Source organism: Dicentrarchus labrax, unplaced genomic scaffold (assembly GCF_905237075.1).
Source record: "Dicentrarchus labrax unplaced genomic scaffold, dlabrax2021, whole genome shotgun sequence".
Classification (NCBI taxonomy): Eukaryota; Metazoa; Chordata; class Actinopteri; family Moronidae; genus Dicentrarchus; species Dicentrarchus labrax.
Window position 1 is genome coordinate 21,057,212 of NW_026136715.1, and position 16,531 is coordinate 21,073,742.

Genomic DNA, 16,531 nt, shown 5'->3' on the forward strand with positions numbered 1-16,531 from the left:
TATGTTTCAACTTCTTCAGCTAAGTATTGTTTAAGTTCTATGAATGATGTTCACTGGGTGTACAAAATTGTACGAACAAACTGACATGTAATGACCTCATCCATCAAAATTTACAGCCTCACATATAACCGCAGAGGTGAGTGTTTATCCTTGACACAGTTTCAAAAGAAGCTTCAGAAAGGTAGGATTTATTGCAGGGCTGTTGCAATGGATTGCATTATGCTGCTCTGTGCAGGTGTCCGCATGGTGCATCACAGGCAAATCTTGTTTTGACAATGAACAAGACAGTTTACAGATGGTTCAGTGAAAAGTAAAATTAAACGAGAGGAGCACTTAAATGGCAAAAGAGCTTTGCTAAAGCGGTTGGCAGAATTGATATTCTGCACCTTGAAGACAGAACCTGGGCACTTTCTGAATTTAAATGCAACTATTGTTCACAATACAACAATAACAACAAAGGCAGTGGGGCACCTTACAAATTTAACAAAGCATTCACTTGACCATTCACACCTCGAGTCAATAGAAAAAAGGAAAATTCTTGCATGCACACATTTCACGTAATATGGAAAATGACATTTACTCATTAGTTTAGTATCATTATCTTTGTCAATTTATTAAAACAAAGCAATTGAATCATCTCACACGTCACATTGTTAACCAGAAAAATACGTATTTCAAAATAAAAACTGGAAAGCCTGGAGGAGGACTCTCATTTTTCATTGTTATGAACAGGGTGAGGTTAGGGATGGGACAACATACAATTTCATCACGTATCAAAATAAAAGATGTCTAGCTCACTAATGTGTTTATTTCCCCAACTTATTTTGAATAAGGGGAAACCAAAATCCTAAGGGCTGGCTTGCCCATTGTATCCCCTCAAAAACGTGTGGAAATACTATGGATTCCAAACTTCCGAACGACAGGGAGATGAGGGTCCTATCTGAAGTGTCCTATGCAATAAAAACAGTTTTCTTAACTAAATGTATGGTAAAGTTATGCCAGTATGTTTTAGTGACACTTTAAGAGTTTTGATTATTGATAATATCATCAATGGCAATTATTTTGATCAGGAAAATTGTGTCCTCAAATTTTTATATCGTATCATGCCTAGGCATGGTATCCATTTATCTTCAGACATCCAAAGACTAGAACTGTGGGACCTGTACTATTAAAAACACACTAACTGTGAAAACGGGTTTAATTAAAACTTAAAATAGCATTCCATAACCACTGACCAGTTTACAGTTTCATTGTAACCTGATGCTGTACCACCTGGAGGAATGAGATAAATCTACAAAAGACTCACAACAAACATTCATGCAATTAATGAATAGATTTTTACCGAAACTTCCCACAGAAACTGAAAGCAACTACCCTAAACTTACAAAAACAACGGTTTAGACTTGCATATAAAGAAAATAAGAAGAAAACACGTTTTACCCCCTATACACCATCTTACCTTACATAACCTCACACAGTGGGTCTAGGAGGCGGTCCAAGCTCGTCTGATTCAGCCAACATTGCATTGTGAAGTACAGTATTACTTAGTTGTTTTGGGCCAGACAGAGTGAGGAGCAATTTAAATTCAGTGAATATGGAAACAGGATGCTGATGAGGGCAAAATATAAAAATCACAGTAATGGGGAGTAAAAATAAAAGAGGGAGGCATGAGGGATAATGGGAGAGATGGACAAAGACAGGAGGAGATGTGGGAGACGGGGGGTGTGTGTGTGTATGGAGAGGCAGGGGGGAGGGGAGCAGTCTGGTCTGTCTGGTGTCCTAAAAAATACCCCCATGACCAAGGGGGGAGGGGGTGAGACAACCTAAATTCTCTGGTAAAAAATAGGACAACACTGTAGCCTGAACCAGCATGAGATCATACATACATGTGGAATCTGCTCCCAGAATAATCCACCAATATCTCAAAGCACATGGACACAATGACAGCTGGAGTTCATCATTAAAGTAAAACCCTTTCTTCTTTTCTAACTTTTCTTGATTACCGTCATAATCAACAGTTATGTCTAAATATTAAAAAAAACAATCGTAGAAAATGCCAGCACTCAAGATGTCATCTTCAATAAAACAAAGCAAATGTTCACATTTGAGATTAATATTTGTATGTGGTTAAACAACCATAATGATTGACAGATTAATTTTCTGTTGATCGACTAACTTGATTTCGCTTTTGGAAGCAAAAAGTTGTGTGGCCCATTTATTTTTTCCTTCTTGTTTAGTTTGCATGAATGATGAATACTTTGAGGTCGCTTTGTGAAAAGGTGGCTCCAGGTGAGAAACCGGAGAGGAGATGGGTCTTGCTACAGGTAGACAGGTCCCAGTACATTCTGAGCTTTGTAGTCTAACATCAGGGTCTTAACCGGATACTAGTAGCCACAGGGAGACTGTGGAGGATGATTGTAATGATTATATAGTTAGACTGATGTGTGATTTATGCTTTTCATAATTATTTGTTCATAGCATTCCCCACCTGTATCTGAATATTGCATTCATCAAAACTCTGATTTTAATATCAAATAACAGTTGGAAACAAAAATACAAGGCTTAAAAAGTGTGAAATCTGAAATCAATGTGTTTTTAACATTTTTGTCTTTCATTTGATGTTGTTTAAGATTGTTTTGTCGTCTGATGAGAGTGATGAGAGCGTAACTGCCTTTCTTTTCTCCAAAATTGTGTATTCTTGTCTCAGAAATAATAATATATCATCATTAACACACACCTTGGACCACCTTGTGGTACATTTTAATGCAAACATACAGGCTCTATGCTTTCACAGCACAAGTTTATCATTAAGGTTGAGAACACATAAAATGTTTCCTAGTGAGGGTTTAATGGATAAAATGCAGGAAACATTCCACTTCACATATGCACCCACAGACACCATGTAATTACCTCTTGAAAGGCCCAGAAAGAAAAAGAAAGACAAAAAAAAAGTGAGAGAGAGAGGGAGAGAAATGAAGACGAATGATAAAAGAGGAGGGCAGTGAGAAGACAGCTGCTTGCATAAGCTGCCTTACATAAGATCTAGCTAATAATGCCACTGTTCAGCCTAATAGAATAAAAAGTTATACAAGATGTAAGCCAAGATAGCCACACTTTTCCCTCCAATCACCATATTTACTTATTCAGCACCATTACACACACATTTTTACCCCTACACTAACCTCGCCGACATAATGCATTCCCTTGCTCGTCACCTTAACCTGGTTTAAAATGGTTCTCAAAGAGATATAAATAAAAGGGCCAACACGCACACAAACAAACACAACAGACTCGTACCCTGGGTTAATACGTCAGCAGTGTTGAGCAGTGTGTACCAGGCCCTCATTATAAACCCTGCAAGAGCTCAAGGCAGATTTAAACAAGGGAGGGATGGGGGGTGGAGGGTTGGGGGGTAAAGAACCAAGAAAATGAACATGAACCGCAAAATTTCAAGTTCAAGCAAATCTGAGATTAATTTCATCAAAACATCTTTAGAATTCAGGGATATTTTTAAAATGAGCTTTGAAAAAAATGACAGAATAAATACTGAACGGTTTACAATTTTAATTAGTCTTTCCCTTGTACCTTACTTTCACATCAAAAAGAAATAGATAACCACTGCTGAACATGTCAAATTCTCATTAAAAGGTCCAGTGTGTAACATTTATGAGACTCTATTGGCAGGACTGGAATATAACACCATGTTGTACACCATGTTGGACCGCCATGTTTCTACAGTAGCCTAAAAAGGACAAACCATTGTGCGGCCACTGTAGTTTCTCCTTCGAGGAGATGGTGAAACAAGGGAGTTTCGATCTGCCACTAAATCCTACACACTGGACCTTGAAGTTCTAAAATAGATGTGATTGGGAGAAAACACAAATTCAAATCAATTTGCTTGAGACGGAGACAGTTTCCTTTAATTTCACAACCACTAACAACAGACATGTCTCCTCCTTTGAACAGTCCAACAGACTGATGATGCACTACACCGCTCCAGTTTATGGCTCTGAAATGGATATTGTATAACACCTTCCTTTTGTATTGGACTGGCTTACAGACTTAGAAGATCTGCATCACATCCCCTTGCTTGTGTAACAGAATTACACAATACCGAAGCCTGATAATGGCGGTGGGGGGGGGTTAACCCATCAAGTCAGGTTGCTTTCAATCATAGGCAACAAAACACACACAGTTACGTACACGCTTCATTTGCAAAATCATCCATCAGTGTCAGTGCAGCAGTAGTTTTATTTTTCAGATTTAAAGTTTTTTAATAGTCTTTTTAATTAATTGAAGGAAAAAAATGTATTTCTGATTCTGATATTGTTGAGGTCAATATCAGAATCTGAAATAAAGTCATCTTGAAGGGGAGGGACCAGATTGGCAGAATTGATGATTATTTTAAATCAATAAATTAATATATGGTTAAGTGTATAAAAATGTTTCTTTTTCCAATTAGTTGTCTGATGATAAAATATGAAAAGATTACATTACATTATTCAAACTCAGAATAAGAAACCGATATCATCAAAAACTAGATAGAACTAGAAACCCAAACAAACAACTAAGAGCGTGTTTACTGCTGCAGTACGAGTGCAGAATAGTTTTTTAGCCATGCCAGCGGCACAGCGGTCGAGATGGCAATGCTGGTCTGTCAATGCTGGTCCAACACTTTGGTTATAACTAAATAAATGCAAAACTAATGACATGCCCAAATTCCCAACAGCATCTGCTGCAACTTTTAGCATTGTCATTGTGAGAATGTTGGTCTATGAATGTTGACATTTAGTTCAAATACGCAGTTCAAAGACCGAGCAGAGCTCCAGTGTGGCTGTATCTGTATTGACTGTATCTAAAATCCATACTTGGCATTGCTTACTGTTTTAGTTATAGGCTGAAAAAAAAAAAAAAAAAAAAAACCACACTTTAACCCTTTAGGTAATGTGACCTGCCACTAACTGCCACTTTGGGAAGCTACTGCACCTTAAACTTCACAAAAACGCATCAAAATATGTTTCCAAAGATTTAACACCCATTTTTTTTTTCTTCCTAGATTTTGTTGGTGCCGTTTGATCACTACCATTTTTTCACTTACATTTTTTCCAGGTGTGAGCACCTCCTCCATTTTCCTTTGTGCACTGTATTGTGGGAGAATAGCGTGCATCAACAGCACACTCCAAAATGGACTCTATTGAGAATGCAGATTACATGTCACTTTTCCAGTGTGGACACACACATACTGAAAACCTGCCTACAATTAGTGTGAAGTGGGACACAGCTTAAAGTCTTGTTTCCTGATCTAACAATCAGTCCTTATTGATCAACACATTTATTATTCATTTCAGCAATAACTGCCGACCAGAAATTTTTTTTTTTTCATATTTCTTGTATAGTATTTCCTTTGATGCATAATATTAAGGAAGACAGTGAAATAACTATGTCAGTACATCTAAATTTGACCACAGACAAGCTAAAAGTATCTGACCTGTAACAAATTCCTTCAACACCTGCGGCCTGCTGATTCTAATTTGGACACAAACTGTTTTTCTAAATCTGTCTCTGAACCTATAAATGCCTACAACACGTACAAGTTTATTCAGGATTAGCCCACATTTAATGCTTTGGCCTAGAGGTCACACACCGACACAAATTAGTGACCTGGATCAGTGAACAATGCTGACCTGCACTGACTGCTTCAGAGGATATTTTTAAACAGGTAAACCCCCGGACCAATCCCACCTGGATGTAATATGTTATCCCCACCCAGCTGCGCTTCCTTTGGCCTGCAGCATCCCAGCACAATTTAACAAAGGAAACAAGAAGAAAACACACCCACCAATCATAGTAGCTCTTGTTGCAGAGCTTCTAGTAGCCAGACAGCGAAGATACAAGTGAATTTCTCCTAAATTATTTAAGTTATTGACAATTGAAGTAAAAACACTGTTAATTTTTGTCCTGACGTCTGCACAGCATCAAATGAAGAGAATTAGCAGCTAAGTAATGCAGGAGCTCACACACTTACTGCAATCAATACTTTGAGTCCATGTAGTTGAACTGAGAAGGGTTGAAGCAGCGAGGGAGGGATCAGAAATCATTGCGCCAAGATGATCTCCAATTGGACGCTGCTGGCAACTCTCCAGCCAATCAGTGAGGGTTTAGTGGGTTCATTGGGTTGTTTAGGGTTCATATGGGGACGCTGGTGGGGAAGGGTCTCCTCTGCTTAACCTATCTAAACCTCAGCCACAACGGGAGGCGGCTTATTCTGCCGACTGCTGATACAAAACTGCTTTTGAAAACTGTTTGACTGGACGGGCACTGAAGAGTTAAGTTCATAAGTGACATAAAAGGAAAAACAAAAACAGTTTAATTCACCTTTCCCCTGATGGTGATAAAAATTGGTTTGAAAAAAATAATACATTTTTAATAATAAATATAAACATAGTTTAGCCAATATTCTGTCAAGTGGTAAACACACGGACAAGTATTTGCGCCCTTCATCTTAAGAGTACTCCGAAACTTTACCAGCGATCAATTAAATGCTCTATTCTGAGTCATGGGCACAAGTTACTAAAATTTTTCTCTACAGGAATCAATTTCCTTCCACTATCAAGATCAAAGACAGATTCTTTTTTTAAACTATGTTGGCAAGCCAGCAAATGTTTATCAAAAGAAATCCAATCCTATATTTTGTCATCCATCTCTGCCAACTTGTATCTCCTCTCTCAGGTTTATCCGACATACTAAAATCTAAAAAAGGGAATGTGTGAACCAGCAGTTGTTCATCAAAAATATTGTGTAGAATAGATTATGTCAAAAGTATTGATTGTTGAACCAAAAAAGGCAAAATGCGATCAATCACTTGATGTAAAATGGGTCTGCAGTTGAGTTATAAGGTACATTTGTTTACAACTGAGCTGAAGTTTTCATTAGCCAAGAGTCCCTTTGGTCTTATGTCCTCTGTCTACTGTCTCTTTTACATAGTTCTGAAATGATTAATTGATAAGTGGATCTTAATCGACAACCTTTTTTCTCAGAATAATTTGATTGTTTATGTAATTTATTTAAAAAAGGCCAAATATACTACTACTTACTGCTTCTCAGACATAAAGATGTGTTGCTTTTGTCTGTGTTGTATAAGTTTAAACTACATTTCTTTGGGTTTTGAACCGTTGTTTGGACAAAAACAATAAATTTGACGTAAGCTGGGAAGCTCAGGCAAAATGATTTTCTGGCATTTTATTGACCAATTAGTTCCAGATTAATTGATAATGATAATTATGATAAAACACAGTCATTTCTATTGAACATTATATTCAATCACGTTATATTAAAAGAGTGTTGAGCTCACTTTACCATGCAAAACCAACAGCTGCAAAATGAAATGCATTACTGAAATCAGGTTTTGTGCATCTGCACCGACCTTTTCTGACCCCTGAGCTTAATCATTAATGGGACAAAAATAGTCTGATAAATAACTAAGACGCAGCAGTTATCTGAGTTACTTGTTGATGCGAGTAAGAAGCAAAAAATCTATTTGTTACAATTGTGTTCAGGACAGATGAGTTCACATTTCACCCGCCTGCTATTACACGATTATCACCACGACAACTCAATCATATTAGTTAATGTGAAGCAACAGTATCCAGGTTGATTAGTTGAATCATCCCAACAAGGGCAAATATACATTAGTGTTTTCTGTTTTGGTGGATCTACTGACAGTATACAGCTGCACACACTGACTTGAAGTTTCACATGTTAGATAGAAGCTTGTCTTTCTGAGGCGCAACTGAGTGACCCTCACCAAACACACATGCAGTTATTTAAACAGGGACAAACATGGCACTCACTCACTCTGAACAGACTCTACTGACCAACAAATGAGTTCAAACTGGAACAACAACAACAACAACAACATGGACACAGAGATGAAGATAAACAAGATGACAGACGAGCACGAGGTGTAGCCTTGGACACCAACAAATGACTAATGTCAACAATAGCAGGTGCATCTACACAGGCAAACATACCCAGACACACACACACACACACACACACACACACACACACACACACACACACACACACACACACACACACACACACACACACACACACACACACACACACACACACACAAATACCTATGTAAGAAGAGAGAGCCTGGCTTATCAGAGGTTACTGGTCAACAAATGTAACATCAACACTATCAACTGCTGTAATCTAGACACAGACACACACACACACACACACACACACACACAAGTTATGCAACCTTCACACAGACGGAGCTGCTCCATAGTAACGTATGCTCCTAAAGACTAAAAGAAGGATCAGGTTAAGTGGAAGACTCACACCATTGCCCTCCTATATTGAAGAGGACCCTCATACCCAAACACACAAGGCATGTTCAAACCAAATTGGTTAATTAATATATTCAAATCAATAGCAAATGAATCAGCAACTTTGATAATAATGTGTCCTTTTTGTAGTATAAATGCTGTGTTTCTATGTTGAGGTTAAATGGGAATTTAGAGTCAGCTCACAACACCAGAATGTTAAACTTCTAGTCACACAAAATAGGACATGTTTTTTCTTTTTTTTTTTTTTTAAATAAAGAACCTGCACACAGTGCTGGGTCAGAAAAACTCACTGAAAACATCGAAGACCAGTTGATTTTCTCCCCGTTATTTCCTCTGTGTAATGTTGGGTTGAAAATCTGATTAAGAGGACTGTTTTCTTTTTATTGCTTTGGTAATTTCAATAGTATGCAATGTATAATTAATGGAGCCTGAATTTGTTTTAAGCACGTAGTATCGAAAATGTATCGATCATTTTGACAACCTTAATTTAGAGTGGTAAAATAATTCAACCACCCATGTTACAACTCTATTGACCCTCACAAAGATAGAAGTACAAGAGCAAAGGAGGTCCATGAAAGCCCAGAGAAAGAAACACATAGTCCTTCTTCTCAGAGAGATTTGAGCACTAAAAATCGGACAAATCCAAACATGCTTGCACTCATCAATTAAAAACCTCGACTCTGGGAGGAAGACTTATGAGCGAGCACATATTGAGAAAGACAACTTTAAATCATTTTAAGTTTACATATTCCGTGCAGTATGAGGCCCTGAAGGGAGCCTATTTTCCACAACACCGGCTTGTTAAGAGTTTTTCCATAAAAAAGAAAAAATAGTCTTAAGGCAAGAAAGGCAACCATATGCTCAGTCATTTACCTTACTTTCAGCTAACAGCCCACACACAGCCTTGAGGTGTAACACTCGTCTGTGAATACAGTCTGTGTTCTCAGAACATACAAATGTCTTTATTCTACTGTTGCTAAATGAGCTGCGCGCACACACACACACACACACACACACACACACACACACACACACACACACACACACAACACAACACTTGATAACTGCATTTAATGCTTTCAAAAAAAGGCTGGTTGATCATACAACTATGACTTCATTATCTGTTAACTAATAGATTCCTATCAACAGAAAAATAAAGAACCTTTGTTTGAATTGTTACAATGTTTGTGGTAATTTGGAAAGATTGTTAATGAGCTTCACCCACAAAACATCTGAGGCTCTATGCATCTTTCAACTTGTTTAGCCTGGACTTTTATATTATTGAGTGTCACAACTATCATCATCATCAGCGCAGACAAGCTCAGTGAACACAACCTCTACCAAAATAACCGGCAGTAAACCGTTCCACTTTTGTGGAGTAGTTTATATTCAAACAGAGGTGGTTACGTTAAAGTGAATAGTGCAACACAGCTCATAAGCTATGATAGCTTCCTCTGTTTTGGACTCTCCATTCACTCGAAAGGTATGCACTGTCATGATGGCTTGCTATTGGTCAACAGCACGAATTTGCATGTCAGTCAAAACTGAACTTGACGCTTAAAGATTTGTGCAGATTTTGTTCTGTCCCGGAAACACAAAGAGGGTATTTCATATGAAAAGATGGTAACTTTGGATGAACCCCGCTTGATTTGATTAACATCATATTAAGTTCAGATAAACTGTGGATGATGGAACTGATAGCAAAAATGCAGAACTGATATAGGAAAACTATTACTCATGACAATATAAATCAGTAGAAGCCCTGATATCAACATTAACGGTAACTGTGAGTTTAAAAAAATTACCCAACATGAAAAATGCTAGTGAAGATGTAGACCCTGTAATAAATCCTATTTATGAAGATGTGTGTTTGTGTTACGGGAGTTGATTTCCCTAATGTTTGAGGCCGTAGTTGGAGGTGTTTCTAATAAAGAACAAACCAAATGTCACAGTTAAAGACAGTTTGTCAGGAACATGAACTGAGTCTGTGACCTTTCAGCTATGAGACCGTTCCTCCGACAACTGAGCCTCCCTGCTGCTGTGATTGCTTACATCCCCTTCCCCTTCATTGCTTAGATAGATATATCCTTCCAACTCCAGTTTTAGCCATATACAGGCTAGAAAATGACTGTATAGTAATGTATAATGTACAGCAGGTTAAATGCTGTAACCAGGACAGTGGTCCCTTGCTGCATCTATTCCTTTCTCCTTTACAGTTTTACGACTATGACAAGAATCAGAGAGACAAGGCTTCTATCTTCCTAAATTTTCTCACCTCTCTGGATGAGAGCGGAAAGCTTATGTGGCGGGAAAACTAAAAGGTGCAGACCAGGGACATTCCTCTGCCATTAAAGATTTAAGAGCTATAGTGACTATAGTAGCAAACTATCATCCACACAGCGTTCCAATCCACTCCCTACATGTCTTTAGGAATTACTAAAACATGGGAAGCTGCGGAGGTCAGAGTCTCAGACTCAGCTATGCTCATTCCTCCCTCCCTTTCTTCTGCAGTGGTTTAAACTCCCTGGCCATAAGGAGAGAAGTTAAAACTGTTGCTAAATCTCTACTTAGATCCACACTGCCTGCTGTCATGCGTCAGTCTCCTTTGAAAATGAGCAGCGGAGGTCAGACATACTGCTCTGGCCAGCCTCCATCACGCCCTCCCTTGCAGTTTAGGTCGATAGAGACACTGGTGCTACCATTTCTCCCCCACTGTTGTAGGATTCAGGGTCAGGGAGACTATGGCGGATCTACCTCACTTTTTGACAGTATCGCTCAAAAGATTATTTAGAATCCACATATTCTACTTCATGTTATGTTTTTGTGCACATACATAATTGCTGCCATCACTTATTTAAACTGAGCAAAGATAAAGTGAGCTGTACTTCCCTCCATGATTTTGTCAATTAATTAAATTGTTCTCTTTATCTTCCATTTAAAGGCAAATTAGAAATAAAAAGCTTTCTTTGCTGAAAACGTAATATTGTCGTCATTTACACACTACTTACCAACCATGCTGTGAAGCTCTGCACACGCAGTTCTTCCCCTCTCATAGACAAACATGAAATCTCATCTGATGTTCAACTGCCATTAATGTGCATAGCCGTCAAGAGGGCCGGCAGTAGCCACCCTTCCCCCTGTCCTCGCTCCCTCCATCACTCCGGTGCTGCTTTGAGCGCTCTGTTCCTGTACTCAGCCGCCCGCTGAGCTCAGAAACAGGAACAGGCTGAAGCAGTGATGCAAGGATGAAGGAAGGGATGAAAAGGAGAAGCGCCCCAGATCTTTTCGAAATTAAAACAGAAAACGTGGGTCCAAAAGGGAACAAAATCAAAGAAATTAACCTAGACTAGTGTTCGAATGAGCCTGTTAACTCTGCAAACGTTATAACTGTCTTCAACACTCTTAACTAAATTATCATTTCGGGGAATACAGAAAATTGGATGGTACACAGATTACCAACTGAGAGATCATTTTGCAATGGAACATAAATATAATCATAAATGACAACTTCTGCTTGGATTTGGGAGTTTGCGCCATGAAATAATTATTAAATGTGGCAGCCTTATGTAAATCTCTAAACTAGACACACATGGTCTCTGAGCAGTGTCTGCAATAGGTCTAACATATCACAAGTTCAAAGCATTCAAACGTAAGCAAGCACGCGCTGCAACCTTCACACCAACACATATCTCCACCACCATGACGAGTTGGGTCTGTTGACCCCCAGTTAACTGCAGGCTTAAGATTTTTACAGACAGAGTTTAAAGAAGGTACACCAGCACAAACAACCCTGTGACAAACACATTCTACACTTTACTAACATCTTTCTTCATCTTTTCATCAAAAAAAAAAGAAAGAGAAAAGCGAGAGAGTTTCATTAGCTCGGTTGAGTCTGGCTGAAGTGGCTGGATACCGGATCCAAGGTCAGATCAAAAGAACAAAGTCTATGAATCAACACTGACAGAAAAGCCTGAGAATCAGACTATGAGAACATGATCTTCCTGCCACGGGACGCTCAACCGGGTACAGTATGTGACTTGGAAACAAAATGCCCAATCAGCGTTACAAAACTCCCCAAACTGTGCAACAGTGAAAGCTTTAATATTTGATACAGCTTGACCACAGGCAGTAAATAAAAGGAAAACACATCAAAAGGACTTTTAAGAGATAACATGATGCACCTTGCTTTTGCACAGGAGGTTCATCGTGTTGATTAACAGTGTATTCTCATTAATAACGGACCAAAGATAACAGATGAAACGTTTCCTTTGCAGCAGGAAAAGTAAACCTGAAAAATCCAACAATGGCCTCTGTCCATACCTGCTCTTTTACACACACATTCAACAGTCATACAGACAGAAATCCATAGTGAAGGTGACACCCACAGTTTAGATCACCTCAAGTGACCAGAATGCACTGCAACTAGAAGACATGTTGGGTATTGATTTCAGGGAACGACTCCTCAGCTCTGTCCTCCAGCACAAAACAAGCTCACACCCTTTTCTCTGTAGGCTGTAAAGAGAGACTGTGGGAAAAGAAGGAAAATCACTGAAGTGCATCGCAGAGGGAAAAGCTAGAGGAATTCGGATCCCATGTTGGATCAAACTGGGGAGTTCTACCTGAAATCTTGCAAGAAATATTGAGCTAATTTTCAGCTTTTTCACAGCAGATGTTCTGGCTCATCAGCAGGTAAAGCCCAGCTGATACTAATATCAATAAGAATGACTTACTGTCATTTACAGTAAGTGTCCCAGTAAGCCATGACAGTGAGCCAGCCGACACAATACAAAAGGCTGCGGTACTGGCACATAAATGGAATGCGGACAAAATTAAGGTTATTAGTTACACCTGTGCTTTCCCTGCTGCCAAAATAACCTTGTAAAAAGGTGTAAATAAGACACTAATGTGTAACGGCATTATGTCAACAGAGTCAGCCCTCCGTGTTTATGGGAAAGTAACTCTTGTTGCTTTTTAACTTCTGATTCCCCCCAAAATACAATACAAACACCCAACTCAGTTCGTTCAACTGGTACAATAAAACAAATGAATGAATTAAATAAACAATTAAGACACCGACGCCACCAGTTTGAAAACAAGCAGAATAACCGTTAAATGACATGTGTTTTCACACCCTACAAGTCTGTTTTTAAAGGGGAACTCCAACAATTTTACACATCCAAGTCTGTTTACAGGTGTTTGGGAGTAGATACTACTGCGTATGTGACAAAGGGTGTATGAAGTCTGTTGTGGCTCCAGAGGAAGCCCCATGAAGGCTTATTAACCACCTCAAGTGATGTCACTTGAGTCAGCGTTGGCTGAAGACTAGGTCTACGTCTCTGGTCTGGTAAGCTCACCCATCAGACCTCTGTAGCTTCCTCCTAGTCTCTGCTTGAGGCTAGCGGCTGCTGCTGCTTAAAAGGCACATTTTTAAGCCAAGAGTCACCCTGAGTCTGCTCTTTAACCTCTTAACCGCGACCCCCCTGCTTCATTCAGCTGTCCCTTTGCACAAAGAGCTCACTAAATTATTCTAGATACTGAAAACAACTTTAGGGGTTTCAACTGCAGACTGCACATAACAGATCCTAACTGACTTAAGTGAGTATGTAAACATAAAGCACCTAAGTTGACATTTAAGCCTGGATTTACATAACTCTTTACATAAGCCACTTCCTGTATGGTTTGCCCTCATAGCCTAACTGGCTGTTAGGTAACAGAGCCACAGATTGGGAGCTCATTCATGTCAGCGAGGCTATTTAACCCCGACGCAGATGTGTCAGCTCTGTCTGCTGTTCGCGTGTCCCGCCGGTTTCATCTCGGCCGCGGTCACGGCTCGTTCCGAGAGCTCGTTATGGAAAGAAAGAAAGACAGAAAAAAGAAAAAAGAGAAAGCAGCGTGCTCGCTCGTTTCATAACACGGAAGAAGGAGGCTGCAACAGCAATGCAGACAGGAGGAAGAAACGGAGGTGCACAAGTGCAGCGTGCTCCTCTATTGTCTGGAGCCTAATTGACGCTGCGCACCAAAACAAACAAACAAACAAACAAACAAAGCAAACAAAGCAAACAGAAAGAAAAGGTTTAACTTAAAGAAACCGTGTTCAAGCGGACGGAAAAGCCGGTATGTGTCTCTCACCTTCCGTCCACGTTTGTGCGGTGAATCCCTCCAAGTGGAAAGCTTTTATTTGTGAAGTGGTAAGGGGATGCAGGGCAGGCTCGGCCGCTTTCACTCATTCATCAGTTTTCTTGCTAAAAGAGGAGGGTCGGTCCTGTTGGTCCCTGCACGCGCTCTGCACAAAAGGAGGCATTACGAAAGTTCCGGAAGTGCACGAGCATCCAAACTGTTGGGGGTTACCAAAGACACAAAAGCTGCACACATAACGGCAGGAGAGAGAGACTGCACGTTGTCATTAAATGCATCACGTCTTTAATAACTTACACTATTATAAAAAAAAAATTGTTAATACTTATTATACACTTTTTCACCTTTAGCAATTTTTGTTGTTTGTTTTGTTTGTTTTTGGTAGGCCTAATATTCACATAGGCTACTATTTACAGTGGAGGACGAAGAACTCAGATCCTTTACTGAAGTAAAAGTAGAAATACTCCATTACAAGTCCTGAATTCATAATGTTACTTGAGTAAAAGTACAGAAGTATTATCAGCTAAATGTACTAAGCTGATAGTACCCAATATGCAGAATGGCTCTTTTCAAAGTGTTATATTGTTACATAATCTTATACTGTTCTGAGTACACGTAAGAGCATTTTAATGTTAATGTGGAGCCAATTGTACGTATACTACAGGGTAGTTTAGTATTGAATATTAAAGTAAAGTACAAGTATGTCAAAATTGTCAAACAGCACTTGAGTAAAGTTCATATATTCCACCACTGACTGGTAAAAGCCTGCCTTTTAGGGTGTCCATTGTATATGTTGTATTGACAGAAAAAGCAACCCCCAAAAAATGTAAGCATGACAAATATAATTCATTTGATAAGTAATAATCTAAATCATTTTATTTTGTAGCAAATAAAAACATACAGTTGAAAGGAGTCTCCCTCAAGTTGGGTAGAGTTCGGGTTAAACCACCAGTGTCTGTGTGCTCATAAGAATGGTTATCCAAGTGAGGCAGATGTCAACCAACCACAGTCTGAACACGCCCCAAAGGGTTCTGAGAGGAAGTCTAATTAAAAAAAAGAAAAATAACAAGACATTATCCAGATACCCTAAAGTAACCCCTGATATGATGTGTGACAGTAGTTGAACTGACATCCACTCTGCACTGTACACTGTCCAGGTGCATGAAGACGGACATTACTCACTCTCCTTAGTTTCACTTCTACTGTTCTGTAAGTAGTTTGATAACTTGATCTACCTGCTACTTGATGCTGCAGTCAGACCTATCTCATGGGGGACAATGTAACTTGTCAAACACAGGTGTGACTAATAATAAATAGTATTCCATTCAAGTGAACCACTTGTTGGGCTATAGTAACCTATCCATCATCAGTGCAAGCTGCTAAGATATAGGGTTGTAACTTTTTCACTGGTTAAAGTTAATCCTGCCTTTTAATAAAATAATTGTCATAGTAATCAAACAAAACTTACTCATGGCCAAATTACACCACTTCAACCAGTTATCAGCAACCAAATTGCTTTTAATCTGAAGCATAAAGTGGTGATTGTTCTCCACAAACAAGATGGCCGTGATGAATCACATGAAAATCATAGTTTTTTTTTGAATGTGTGTAGATTTTGTATTTTAGAGTTTTAGTGTGTTTTTTTCTGCCTCAAGTTGAAATAAAAACCCCAGCCTTTGGTTCAGATGTAAGGGAGGACAGTAAGTTCAGTTCAGTCCATGTTAGAATCACACAAAAAAACCTTTCTTACCTGCTTTTACCCGCCAACGTTCTGTAGAAAAGAGAAGCATGGACAAACAACGGTGATACCATATTTTTGTTTCTCTTATAAATTATTTAAACAATGTTTGTTCTCTAAACTTTCACTTAGGGGCTTCAAGCATAAATGATCCCCTTGCTGTGATGTATTTGATATGTCTGTTGTTTTAGTTTGATCTCTCCTTAAGAATAAAACAAGGAAATCCTTATTCTGACTAAATATTTAGCTCCAGGCTTATAACATATATACATACATCATATCCAGCTGATGTTCT

At 39.0% G+C, this 16,531-nt stretch overlaps 1 protein-coding gene across 1 annotated transcript in view; it reads right to left on the reverse strand.

Annotated features, from left to right (window-relative positions):
- Window positions 1-14,658, reverse strand: part of LOC127377125 (helicase ARIP4) — a 72,293-nt gene extending 57,635 nt beyond the window's left edge. The window contains exon 1 of the mRNA XM_051424768.1: window positions 14,493-14,658. The gene's annotated coding sequence lies outside the window, so the exon portion shown is untranslated. The remainder of the gene's footprint in view (window positions 1-14,492) is intronic.
- Window positions 14,659-16,531: the final 1,873 nt, after the last annotated feature.